Here is a 13020-nt window from a genome sequence, read left to right on the forward strand (position 1 = left end):
GTAAAATGAGAGGAAACGAAGCGAGCAAAGGACTTCCTCCGTGCTTGTGCTTCACCTTCTCTGCAGCCGCTGCAAGACGCGGTCACAGCATCCGATGGTGCTGATAGTTTGCGTCTCATGGGCTTATCTCAGTTATGAAGTGCTGATCTTGAGACAGCTTTTGCATCAGTTTCCATGACATTCTGGGCTCTGGTACTGGGACAGGTGAGAATTTAAGATTAAGAACATACCTTTCCCTGCCCCCTTGGAAAGAGGCTGCCAGCATCCAGACAGAAGACAGACACGATGGCAGCAGAAAGAGGTGGGTTCTGGCTTTTCGCCCGCACGCCGGATCCTGTAGAAGCGCTTCATCTCTTGAATGGAGGGAGGTCTTCTGTGAGGAGTCGGGATGGCTCTGAAGCCGCGGGGTCGTGAATGCAAAGGGATCTCAGACTCTGTTGTGATCTTTCAAAAATCCCAAACTAGCTGCATGCTGGTGAAGAGTTACTGTCAAGGTGCTGGTTTCATTTTTAATTTGAAATTATTTGTCCCTCTCGTAATCCCTACAATAAATGGGATTACACTATCAAATGGATGCTCATGTTACAATTGGTAAGAAATGGCAGCAGACCTCTAGTTCTGTTTGGGTAGCTGTGTTTGCAGAGTTCTTTGGTCTCAGAGGAGAGTCATGTCATCTACAACAAGTAGGGGGAACCCTTGGGGCCTCCTCTGAATGTCCCAGACAGTCCAGACCCAGCGGGAAACAGATAGGGAATTTGGTGCTTCCTATATGCGTGTAATCAAAATACCCACTTCCTGATGGCTTGGGGAACCAACCCAAGCACTGCTTTAAAATGCTGTGTGTGATATGCATCAGGAGAAACAGGGCTTCTCCAAGGAGCTGACAGTGACAGAGGGATCTGATGATTCACAGAGGTGAGTGAGTGTGGGGTCGGCTCAGCAGGAGGGCGACCTTGTGGGGCTAGTCAAGGTCTAGCTATTTGGGGGGCAAAGATAGTCTGGTTTTCACTCCCTGCCTTTGTTTTGGTAGAGAAAGGAAACATCTCACTTGGATGCATCTCTCCAAAATGTCCATTTCTTCCCCTTGACTTGTCTTTCCTGCATTCAGGAGTGTCAGGCCAAACTTGGTAGAGGTTGCAGAAAGGTGAAATGCAGCTAATTTTCATCTAGGGTCTGTTCTCAGGTTCAGACCAGGATCTTTGAGCTAAGTTGTGATGTGGAAGTGAGATATAAGCCTTGTTGAGTGACAGCCTGTTCATCTGATTCTCTTGGCCTCTTCAGATGCCAAGACCTCACATAGGTCCCAGACAAGTAGCTGTTTTGAGTAGGGGATCTTTCTGCTTCTTCTCTTAGTTAACTGTGGTATAGCTTTTTCTTTTCTTAAAAAGAAATAAAGAGAAATACCTTCCTGTTTCTGTTTAGCCAACTGAAGGTGCTTTTATCCAGAAAACCCCTTGGGGAATCTGCCTCTGACTCAGTGCTCACCCTGTCATTGTGTAAAATATTTACCTGCCTCATCCCACACATACTCAAAGACCTGGAGCTGTGTTCTGGAGGACTCTTAGCTATGGGCTAGAGAGGAAGCAGCCACTCAGAAGTCCCACTGGGGTTGTTCTGGGTTAATTTAACGAAATGATAACAACAGACTCATTGCAGTGTTCTGAAGTGGTTTTCTGATTCCATGATTGATTGAAAACGAGATGGCTTTGTAGTAACTCAAATTCAGAATGAGATGCGCTATGGGTATTTTTTCTCTTGGACCCAGGAAATAAAGCATTGAAGTCTGTGTGGCCTGAGAAAGGAAATGAACGCTATTTATAACTCAGGGTAGCATAAAGGGTAACCTAGATTACTAGGGTAGAAGCCAGTGAGAATGTTGGAAAAACAGCCCCTGGGGTCAGTCAGTCTTCTTGCTCCTCCTCCTCCTCTTAATAAGTAAAATCTGTGTGACTGACATACCCTTTTAGCACAGAAAATGAATTTTCCTAGATGTTTATCTTACACGTAGAACTCTTGCCCATCATCTCCACCTTTGTGGGAAGCTCTGCTGGCTCCTAAGCAAATTAACTGGGCTCACTTTGTTTCTTTAAACAAAAGAGAACTGTGTTCCTTTTTCTTCCTTCTCGTGTTGTTCCCTTCTCCATTCCCCTTGTGTTTGTTTCTTGAACAGGAGAACCCCCTGAAGACTTTTCTCTCCTTCAGAAAAAACAGGCTGTCGTGGAATTTTACAGTGGGAGCATGGAGCAAGTGAGATGACCCACAAACATTCCCTTAGAAGGGGCGCTTTGCACAGGAAAGTCCTCAGGGACAGAAGGTTCAGGAAGAGGGAGGCATCAATATTTACTAGAGGAAAAACAGTCTGGAGACAGAGACGCTCACTAGCTTGCTTGTTTTGTTTGCTGCTTAAAATCTACCGTAACAAACTTGTAGATTTTACCAGTGGTGCATATGCGAACTGAAGCTCCAAGTATGAAGGCTGAGGATTTGAGCAAAGTATATGTCTATGTGGCCTACTTTAATTTTTATTTTTACTACTGCATGTTAATATCACACCGGACATACCTCTTGACTTTACTCTCTTCCGTCTGTAAGATAGGAGTGAAAGTTTGCCTCCTGGAAGGTCTCATAGGAGTGAAGAAATTCAGATTTGGAGGAGGGGGTGCTTCCTCTGGGAAACCCGGTTAGGATTTGCAGATGCCTGCCTCCAAGAACTTAGAAACTGGCTGCACTCCTCAGGGCCTTTCGTAGGCTGGTTTGTTCCAAGTTACAACATTCATTCTCTTCTTTACTCCTTTCCTTCCTCCAGTTTCTTTTCTGTCAATACAATCGCTAAAAACCTCAGTCATCCTTGACTCTCCCCTCCCCATGTCTAATAACCACATTCGGTCCATTTTTTCCCTGCAATTTAAAAACCTTTTGAAAAGTAAAGAGATTAAGTCCCAGTGGTTCACGTTGGTGTCCTCTCACTTGAGTAGTGCAGTGCTGACTCTGCAAGGCTTCCCCTAGGTCTCCTCCTCCCTTGGGGCTTGCCTTAGAGGGTAACTTTTATCACGCCTTGCTGTTTTGTTTGTGAACTTGAATGCTGCACCACTCCCTATAGCCTGCGGAATAAAGTTCAGATTCTTTAGTGTGACTTCTAAGTCCTGCAGGCCTGGCCTCAGCCCCTCTGTTGAGCCTTATCGTCCCCAACTCACCTTCATTTCCTCTTACTTCAGACCTGATTGCTTATTATTTCTGTGTTTTTTTCATCTTTGTTGGCTGTTCATTCATCTGCATTTGTACAAGCTCGAACGTGCTCCTCTTAGCATTTTGTATCCTGTCTCCTCCCCGAATGCCAGCCCAAAGCCTTGTATATCAGTAGATACTCAAAAAATGTCCGTTGTCCTGAACCAGTCCTAGCTCCAGTGCTTTGTTGCCTGAAGGATGCCTGCCCCCTTCCTCTTTAAGCAGTTTCTGCCCTTCTTTCTACCCCTCAACCCCTTCCTGGTTTGCTTTTGCCCACTTCTCTTTCAGTTTTATCACCAGACCACAGACAGTTCACAGAAGGCCAGCAAAGAGAGAGCCTGAAGGAAAAAGTCAAGTCATCTCTCCAGTAGCCTGTGACCATTATAACCTGTGGCTGAAAAGTAATTGCACGGTCGTAGTCTTTCCCCAGAAGCTAAGCTAGTGATATTTATTTAGTCCTTGCTAATCTAAATTGGGGGCTTCCCTGGTGGCACAGGGGTAAAGAATCCACCTGCCACTGTAGGAGATGCAGGTTCTATGCCTGGATCAGGAAGATCCCCTGGAGAAGGAGATGGCAGCTCACGTCAGTATTCTTGCCTGGGAAATCTCATGGACAGAGGAGCCTGGTGGGCTACTGTCCATGGGGCCTCAAAGAGTCGGACACTACTGAGTGACTAAACAACAATAAGAGCTCAAGTTGGATTTGCACAGGGGGCAAGTTGCATTTTGAGACCAGGGCTTACAGGTTTGCGGGGCCTGGGACGTGTCTTTAGAGATGCCTCTGCTCACGTGAATTGTTAAAGTCTATGGTGCTTTTTTCTAAAGCCATGAGATGGTGGGAAATTTTTTTTTTTTTTTTTAAAGAAAGGAAGACAAAAAGAAAGGACTAAGAAGCATGGTTATTTGATTTTCAAAAAAGTAACAGCACTGTTTGGGTTGGTTACCATGTTGGACTAGGAATCATTGACTCTTTCCATTCTGTTTAATGCTGGGTGCCCTGGGCTATGGGCTTCTCTCAAGAGCTCTTTGCCCCATGTGCACTTAGTATTTAGTTCCCTTTGGTCATAAGAGTCAAATCCAAACTCCACATAGCATTCAAAGTCTCACAGTTTGGCCTTAATACGCATAATAAAAACCTATTCCTAATAAATTAAAACAATAAAATTGTAGTTATACATAAAAATCGATTACTATTATAACTGTTATTATCACTGGCAGTTAACATTTAGTAAACACTATGGGCCTCACCCAGTGCACAGAAAAGCTCTGTAAGAGGATGTCCATTTTTCACATGGAGAGACTAAGGCTCAGAGAGGGTAAGTAACTGTGAGAATAGAATTCATGTCATCTGTTTGAATCTAATGCTTGAGCCCTAACCCTAACACTCTTCTTTTGTATCCCTTGATGCTTCTCAAGCAAAACTTTGTGTGTCTACTTATTTATACTACTTGTTATGACTTATTTCTGAGCATATCATGATGCCGTGTCTCTGCACTGGAATTATTTCCTCTGCCAGAAATGCTTTATGCATGTCACCTTTTTCTGATAGTATAGTTTTTGATTAACCGCACAGACTCTTGACCCACATTCCCTGGGTTTGAATCCTGTCTGTACTGTTTAAAGGGCTTCCTGATGGCTCAGAGGTTAAAGCGTCTGCCTGTGCCTGCCCGCAATGCGGGAGACCTGGGTTCGATTCCTGGGTCGGGAAGATCCCCTGGAGAAGGAAATGGCAACCCACTCCAGTATTCTTGCCTGGAAAATCCCATGCACAGAGGAGCCAGTAGGCTGCAGTCCACGGGGTCGCAAAGAGTCAGACACGACTGAGCGACTTCACTTTTGTACTGTTTATTAGCTGTGTGTTCTTGGGCAGGTTACTTACCCTCTCTGTACCCTCATGGAGGCGTTGTGAAGATTAAGTATACATACGGAGGTTAAAACCATGCCTGACATGCAGTAAGCCTTAAGTATTTGCGATTAATATTATTCATGATAGTATTACTATCGTTGTCATCGTTAACACAGTCTGACTTTGGGTCTGGGTAACTAGATCGGGATCGGTCTGATTCCTTGTAAAGTGAATGAGTCTTGCTAGTATGTGTTGCCTTGTCTTAGACTCAGAGAGGCCGTGGGACGGCCCCCTGGTGGTGTGTACCCAGCATCAAGAAGCGTTAATCCTCCCTATTGGAACTGCCGAGTAATTTGCTCACGTGGTTTTGCAGGTTCTTCTAGTGTGCTGGAAATGGAATGCCAGGGCTGGTGACTGAGGAGATAGGGACACCACCTCCTAGGCTTGTCTAGTAGATGCTCAGAAAGGGGCAGGATATGATTGTCACCCAGTAGCAACAGCCACACACCCACACAGCCTGTGCAGACCAGGGTGGTACTTTTGCTTTGTTATCCAGACCGACTTAATCCTTCTCTCCATGTAGTACTTACTCCTAAGAGTTCATAGTTTCCTTGAAGATGTTGTGCTCATGTTGGCAAAAGGGAGGCTGTGGAGTTCGGACTGTTAATGTCAACTGTGCTGTTTACTGGGCTAGCTCTGTGTCGCTGGGCATGTCTGCTCCCTCTTCTGGACCTCAGTATCTTTATTTGTAAAATGAGGCCAATAATCAGAAATAACACATGAAGCACGTAGCGCAAGCCTAGCTATTCATATTAGAGGGGACTCGGCAAATGACCATCATCATTATATCAAGGCCGAGGCGGATGAGGAGTGGCAAGGCAGAGGGAAGAGAACTAACCATTCCTGCGTAGGTGCTGTGTACCTGGCATTGTGCGAGGTTCTTGACCTGTTTAGAATTTCATTTGTTTATTCTTTCGGCCTCTCTTCAAGTGTAGTAGTGTCATCATCATTTTACAAATGAGGAAACAAATGAAGTAGTTTGCTTGAGGTTTCCTGTGAGGTTGTGGATGCAGCTGGTAAAATGGCCAGGTCATTTTATTCCAAAGCCCCATGGCTTTTCCAAAAACACTCAAATGACCCTTAAAATGCTAGACAAGTCATACAGACTGGAAGGCCTTCAGAACTGAGAGGAATGACTGCCGAGGGCTGGTGTGGTCGTGGAGGGCTTGGTGGGGGAGCAGCTGAGGCTGGACTTTGAGGAGAGGGGTCCAGAAGTCAGAGTGAGGGCAGCGTGCACGGGGAACCTGTCTGTTGGTTCAGTCGGCTGTCTTCAGGTGGCAGATGGGGAGAGAGCGCAGGACCAGTTTGCAAAGGGCCTCTCCTGTGCCAGTCCAGCCAGTTTTGGACCTTCCCCGGCAGGCAGTGGTGTAATACTGGAAGCTTTAGAGCAGGGAGAGACGAAACCAGAGTTTAACCTGGCCACGTCCAGAGACAAAATTAGCAGATGGTGTCAGGAGAAGCAGGAACCTCTCTCGTTGGGCGGCTTTTGATGTAATAGGCGAGGAGAGGAGGCCTGGGGGAAGGCAGTGGTGAGAATGAAGAGGCGGGTGGCTGACCGGCCCTGGCGGCCCAAGGAGAGTGGTGAGTGAAGGGCGGGTTGGCCAACCAGGGTGACAGGGAGATGACAGGGCCGTGACAGAAGGGAGAGCCCAGCGGAAGCCCAGAAGTCAAAGCTCAGCTTTACGTGGGACCCATCCATGCGCAGAGACGTGAGCAGTGGAGGGCCTGATCCCAGTTACAGCTGGGTAGCTCTGTTTGGAACTGACTGTGATGGCCCATGATTCTCGGAGAAGAGAGAGCCAGGTCTAGAACTGCAGCGGCCAGTGTGGTGGACCCTAGTCAGTGCGGCTATTTAAATTTACTCTAGGTGTTCAAAATTAACAATTCAGTTTCTCATTCACTCTTGCCACATTTTAACTGTTCAAGGGTAGCTAGTAGCTACTCTTTGGGGTGGTGTAGTTATAGACCATTTCCATCATCTGTTGAATTGCACTGGTCTGGATCTTGGGAAAACCTGTGAAAAACTGGGGGACACGCAAGGGGAAACCAGGGCAAGAGGAGCTCAAAATAAATAGAGTACTTGAATTTTGATTTGAATTTGCTGGCTTGACTTCTAGAGCCCCTTCTGGTCACGCAGTGAGGGGTAGCCTCGATTAATCACAGGAAAAGAAGACAGCAGTCATAGGCAGATACTGCTATCTTTGTTTAGTTCAGGAAGCAGAAACTTAGAGAAGTGAGATAACTTCTTCAAGGTCATAGAGCTGGTAAGTAGCAGGGCCAGAAATGGAACCAAGTCTGACTCCACAGCCTCTTTCTCTCTCTATATATATATATGTGTGTGTGTGTGTACATATATATATATATATATAGTGCTGTGTACATATATGTACATGCTATGTACAACAAAGCCTCTGACTGTGTGGATCACAACAAACTGGAAAATTCTTAAAGAAATGGGAATACCAGACCGCTTTATCTGGTTCTGAGAAATGTGTATGCAGGTCAAGAAGCAACAGTTCCAACTGGACATGGAAGAACAAACTGGTTCCAAATCGGGAAAGGAGTACATCAAGGTTGTATATTGTTACCCTGCTTATTTAATTTATATGCAGAGTACATCATGTGAAATGCCAGGGTGGATGAAGCACAAGCTGAAATCAAAATTGCCAAGAGAAATATTAGTAACCTCAGATACATAGATGACACCACCCTTATGGCAGAAAGCAAAGAGGAACTGAAGAGCGTCTTGATGAAAGTGAAAGAGGAGAGTGAAAAAGCTGGCTTAAAACTCAACATTCAGAAAACTAAGATCATGGCATCCAGTCCCATCCTAGGTGGGGAAACAAGGGAAACACTGAGAGACGTTATTTTTTTTCACGGCAGATTGTGACTACAGCCATGAAATTAAAAGATGCTTGCTCCTTGGAAGAAAAGCCTAGACAGCATATTAAAAAGCAGAGACATTACTTTGCCGACAAAGCTCTGTCTAGTCAAAGCTATGGTTTTTCCAGCAGTCATGTATGAATGTGAGAGTTGGACTGTAAAGAAAGCTGAGCACTGAAGAATTGATGCTTTTGAACTGTGGTATTGGAGAAGACTCTTGAGAGTCTGTTGGACTGTAAGGAGATCCAACCAGTCTATCCTAAGGGAAATTAGTCCTGAATATTCATTGGAAGGACTGATGCTGAAGTTGAACCTCCAGTACAGAAATCAATCACTGGCTACGTGATGCAAAGAACTGACTCATTGGAAAAGACTCTGATTCTGGGAAAGATTGAAGGCAGGAGGATGAGATGGTTAGGTGGCATCACCAGCTCAGACATAAGTTTAAGCAAGCTTCACAAGCTGGTGACGTACAGGAAAGCCTGGTGCACTGAAGTCCATGGGGTCGCAAAGAGTCGGACATGACTCAGTGACTGAAATGAACTGAACTGATGTACATATATACTTCCCAGGTGGCGCTAGTGGTAAAGAACCTGTCGGTTAATGCAGGTGATGTAAGAGATGCTGGTTTGATCCCTAGGTGGGGATGATCCCCTGGAGAAGGAAATGGCAACCCACTCCAGTATTCATGCCTGCAAAATCCCATGGACAGAGGAGCCTGGAGGGCTGCATACAGTCCATGGGGTCACAGAGAGTCGAACACGGCTGAGCAACTGAACTGAACATGTTTGTGTGTATGTACTCAGTTGTACTTGATTCTGTGCAACCCTGTGGACTGTATCCTGCCAGGTTCCTCTGTCCATGGGACCTTCCAAGCAAGAATACTGGAGTGGGTAGCCATTTCATACTCCAGGATGTGTGTATATAGTACTTATATGTTTATAGTATGAAGTGAAGTGAAAGTAAGTCCCTCAATCGTGTCCGATTCTTTGCAACCCCATGGTGCACAGTCGATGGAATTCTCCAGGCTGGCATTTATTGGAGTGGGTAGCCTTTCCCTTCTTCAGGGGATCTTCCCAACCCAGGGATTGAACCCAGGTCTCCCGCATTGCGGATGGATTCTTTACCAGCTGAGCCACAAAGGAAGCCCATGTGTGTATGTATGTATGTATGTGTGTATATATATATATATATATATGCTGGATCATGGGAAAAGCAAGAGAGTTCCAGAAAAACATCTATTTCTGCTTTATTGACTATGCCAAAGCCTTTGACTGTGTGGATCACAAGAAACTGTGGAAAATTCTGAAAGAGATGGGAATACCAGACTACCTATCCTGCCTCTTGAGAAATCTGTATGCAGGTCAGGAAGCAACAGTTAGCACTGGACATGGAACAACAGACTGGTTCCAAATAGGAAAAGGAGGACGTTGAGGCTGTATATTGTCATCCTGCTTATTTAACAAATGCTGGATTGGAAGAAGCACAAGCTGGAATCAAGATTACCAGGAGAAATATCAATAACCTCAGATATGCAGATGACACCACCCTTATGGCACAAAGTGAAGAGGAACTAAAAAGCCTCTTGATGAAAGTGAAAGAGGAGAGTGAAAAAGTTGGCTTAAAGCTCAACATTCAGAAAACAAAGATCATGGCATCTGGTCCCATCACTTCATGGGAATAGATGGGGAAACAGTGGAAACAGTGTCAGACTTTATTTTTTGGGGCTCCAAAATCACTGCAGATGGTGATTGCAGCCATGAAATTAAAAGACACTTACTCCTTAGAAGAAAAGTTGTGACCAACCTAGATAGCATATTGAAAAGCAGAGACATTACTTTGTCAACAAAGGTCCGTCTAGTCAAGGCTATGGTTTTTCCAGTGGTCATGTATGGATGTGAGAGTTGGACCGTGAAGAAGGCTGAGTGCCGAAGAATTGATGCTTTTGAACTGTGGTGTTGGAGAAGACTCTTGAGAGTCCCTTGGACTGCAAGGAGATCCAACCAGTCCATTCTGAAGGAGATCAGCCCTGAGATTTCTTTGGAAGGAATGATGCTAAAGCTGAAACTCCAGTACTTTGGCCACCTCATGCGAAGAGTTGACTCATTGGAAAAGACTGTGATGCTGGGAGGGATTGGGGGCAGGAGGAGAAGGGGACGACAGAGGATGAGATGGCTGAATGGCATCACTGACTTGATGGACGTGAATCTGAGTGAACTCCAGGAGTTGGTGATGGACAGGGAGGCCTGGCGTGCTGCGGTTCATGGGGTCGCAAAGAGTTGGACACGACTGAGCGACTGAACTGAACTGAACTGAATATATATATACACCAAACAATACATCTTATTATATCTAACTTTGAAAGTACCTATAAGCAAAACGGAAAAAAAAAATTACCACTGTGAAATAACTACTATTGACCTTTAGTGTATGCTTTTCTGACTTTCCCATGGGTATATGTGTGTGTCTAAATGCATACATATATATGTATATTTATAAACATGTGGTATATATGTACATAGACATATTCCAGTCTTTTCTGATGCATGTAGGCCATGCTCTTAACTACCACCCTTAATCCTTTATCAGCATTTCTGAAGTCCTAAAAGCTCTGAAGATGGGAAAAAAAATTTTTTTCCCTAAGTTTGGCTCAAGCTCAATTTGGCAGTTAAGACTTGTCTGAACTGAGAAGGAGACTATTTATAGCCTTTATTTATCCCACTAAGCATTACTACTCATAAGTTGCACTAAGGAGATATTGAAGTGATTGATTTCTGGATGTTCCCTTGACTCTGTTGGGTGCTGTGTAGCATACAACACATATTATGTGTTACCTTTCTAAAATCCCCAAATTTTGAATTCCAAGATACACTTGGCCCCAAGGGTTTCAGATAAGGGATTGTGGATCTGTATTAGGTTATACTGCTGTTTTAAGAATTTTCCATAGTTTGTTGTGACCCCACACAGTCAAAGGCTTTGGCATAGTCAATAAAGCAGATGTTTTTCTGGAACTCTCTTGCTTTTTCGATGATCCAGCAGATGTTGGCAATTTGATCTCTGGTTCCTCTGCCTTTTCTAAATCCAGCTTGAACATCTGGAAGTTCAGGTTCACATACTGTTGAAGCCTGGCTTGGAGAATTTTGAGCATTACTTTACTAGCATGTGAGATGAGTGCAGTTGTGCAGTAGTTTGAACATTCTTTGGCATTGCCTTTCTTTGGAATTGGAATGAAAACTGACCTTTTCCAGCCCTGCGGCCACTGCTGAGTTTTCCAAATTTGCTGGCATATTGAGTGCAGCACTTTCACAGCATCATCTTTCAGGGTCTGAAATAGCTCAACTGGAATTCCATCACCTCCACTAGCTTGTTCTTAGTGGTGCTTCCTAAGGCCCACTTGACTTTGCAGTCCAGGATGTCTGGCTCTAGGTAAGTGATGAAACTAAAGAGCCTCTTGATGAAAGTGAACGAGGATTGTAAAAAAGTTGGCTTAAAGCTCAGCATTCAGAAAACTAAGATCATGGCATCCAGTCCAATCACTTCATCGCAAATAGATGGGGAAACGATGGAAACTGTGAGGGACTTTATTTTGGGGGGGCTCCAAAATCACTGCAGATGGTGACTGCAGACTTGAAATTAAAAGACACTTGCTCCTTGGAAGAAAAGCTATGACCGACCTAGACAGCCTATTAAACAGCAGAGACATTACTTTGCCAACAAAGGTCTATATAGTCAAAGCTGTGGTTTTTCCAGTAGTCACATATGGATGTGACAATTGAACCATAAAGAAAGCTGAGCACTGAAGAACTGATGGTTCTGAACTGTGGTGTTGGAGAAGACTCTTGAGAGTCCCTTGGACTGCAAGGAGATCCAGTCAGTCCATCCTAAAGGAAATCATTCCTGAATATTCATTGGAAGGATTGATGCTGAAGCTGAAATTCTAATACTTTGGCCACCTGATGTGAAGAACTGTCTCACTAGAAAAGACCCTGGTGCTGGGAAAGATTGAAGGTGGGAGGAGAAGGGGACAACAGAGGATGAGATGGTTGGATGGCATCATGGACTCAGTGGACATGAGTTTGAGTAAGCTCCAGGTGTTGGCGATGGACAGGGAAGCCTGCTGTGCTGCAGTCCATGGGGTCACAAAGAGTCGGACACGACTGAGTGACTGAACAGAACTGATACTGCTGGCTGGGCCAAAAAGGTGCCTCCAGGAGCAGTGTTACTATTTAGACAGGTGTGTGAGAGGGGTGTGGGTATAAGCAGTGCACAGAATTCACATGAAAAATGGTAGTTCTGCACATCTAGGTCAAGCTGCAGTTATCACTCTTGATTTGCCTACTAGGAGGTTCTTACTTGGACATGGTTTCAATTGTAGGTATGAAAGGTGAGCATCAGAAAGCACCCAGAAAAAAAACACCCAGAAATTACTTTGATCTTAATCCTTGCCCTTAGGCTGTTTGTTCAGTATGTGTTTATTGACTGCCTGGTACATTTCATATGTTGTGGCAGGCCGGGATAGGGGTGTCCCAGGTGGCTCAGTGGGTAAAGAATCCACCTGCAATGCAGGAGATGCACCATAAGAGGGTTCAATCCCCAGGTTCGGAAGATCCCCTGGAGAAGGAAATGGCAACCCACTCCGGTATTCTTGCCTGGGAAATCTCATGGACAGAGGAGCCTGGCAGGCTGCATTCCATGGGGTCACAAAGACATTACTAAAGTGACTTAGCATGCATAGCATGCGTGCATGGAAACAGTGAGGAAAAACATCAGTCCCTGCTCCCAGAAGCTGCTGCTGTTGCTGCTGCTAAGTCACTTCAGTTGTGTCCGACTCTGTGTGACCTCATAGATGGCAGCCCACCAGGCTCCACCGTCCCTGGGATTCTCCAGGCAAGAACACTGAGGTGGGTTGCTATTTCCTTCTCCAGTGCATGAAAGTGAAAGTGAAGTCGCTCAGTCGTGTCTGACTCTTTACAACCCCATAGACTGCAGCCTCCTAGGCTCCTCCA

The 13020-nt window shown here is 45.1% G+C and overlaps 1 protein-coding gene across 1 annotated transcript in view; it reads left to right on the forward strand.

Annotated features, from left to right (window-relative positions):
* The window catches only part of INPP5B (inositol polyphosphate-5-phosphatase B), a 51598-nt gene that overhangs the window by 10638 nt on the left and 27940 nt on the right, over nucleotides 1–13020 (forward strand).

The sequence above is a fragment of the Capricornis sumatraensis genome, chromosome 2, assembly GCF_032405125.1.
Source record: "Capricornis sumatraensis isolate serow.1 chromosome 2, serow.2, whole genome shotgun sequence".
Classification (NCBI taxonomy): Eukaryota; Metazoa; Chordata; class Mammalia; order Artiodactyla; family Bovidae; genus Capricornis; species Capricornis sumatraensis.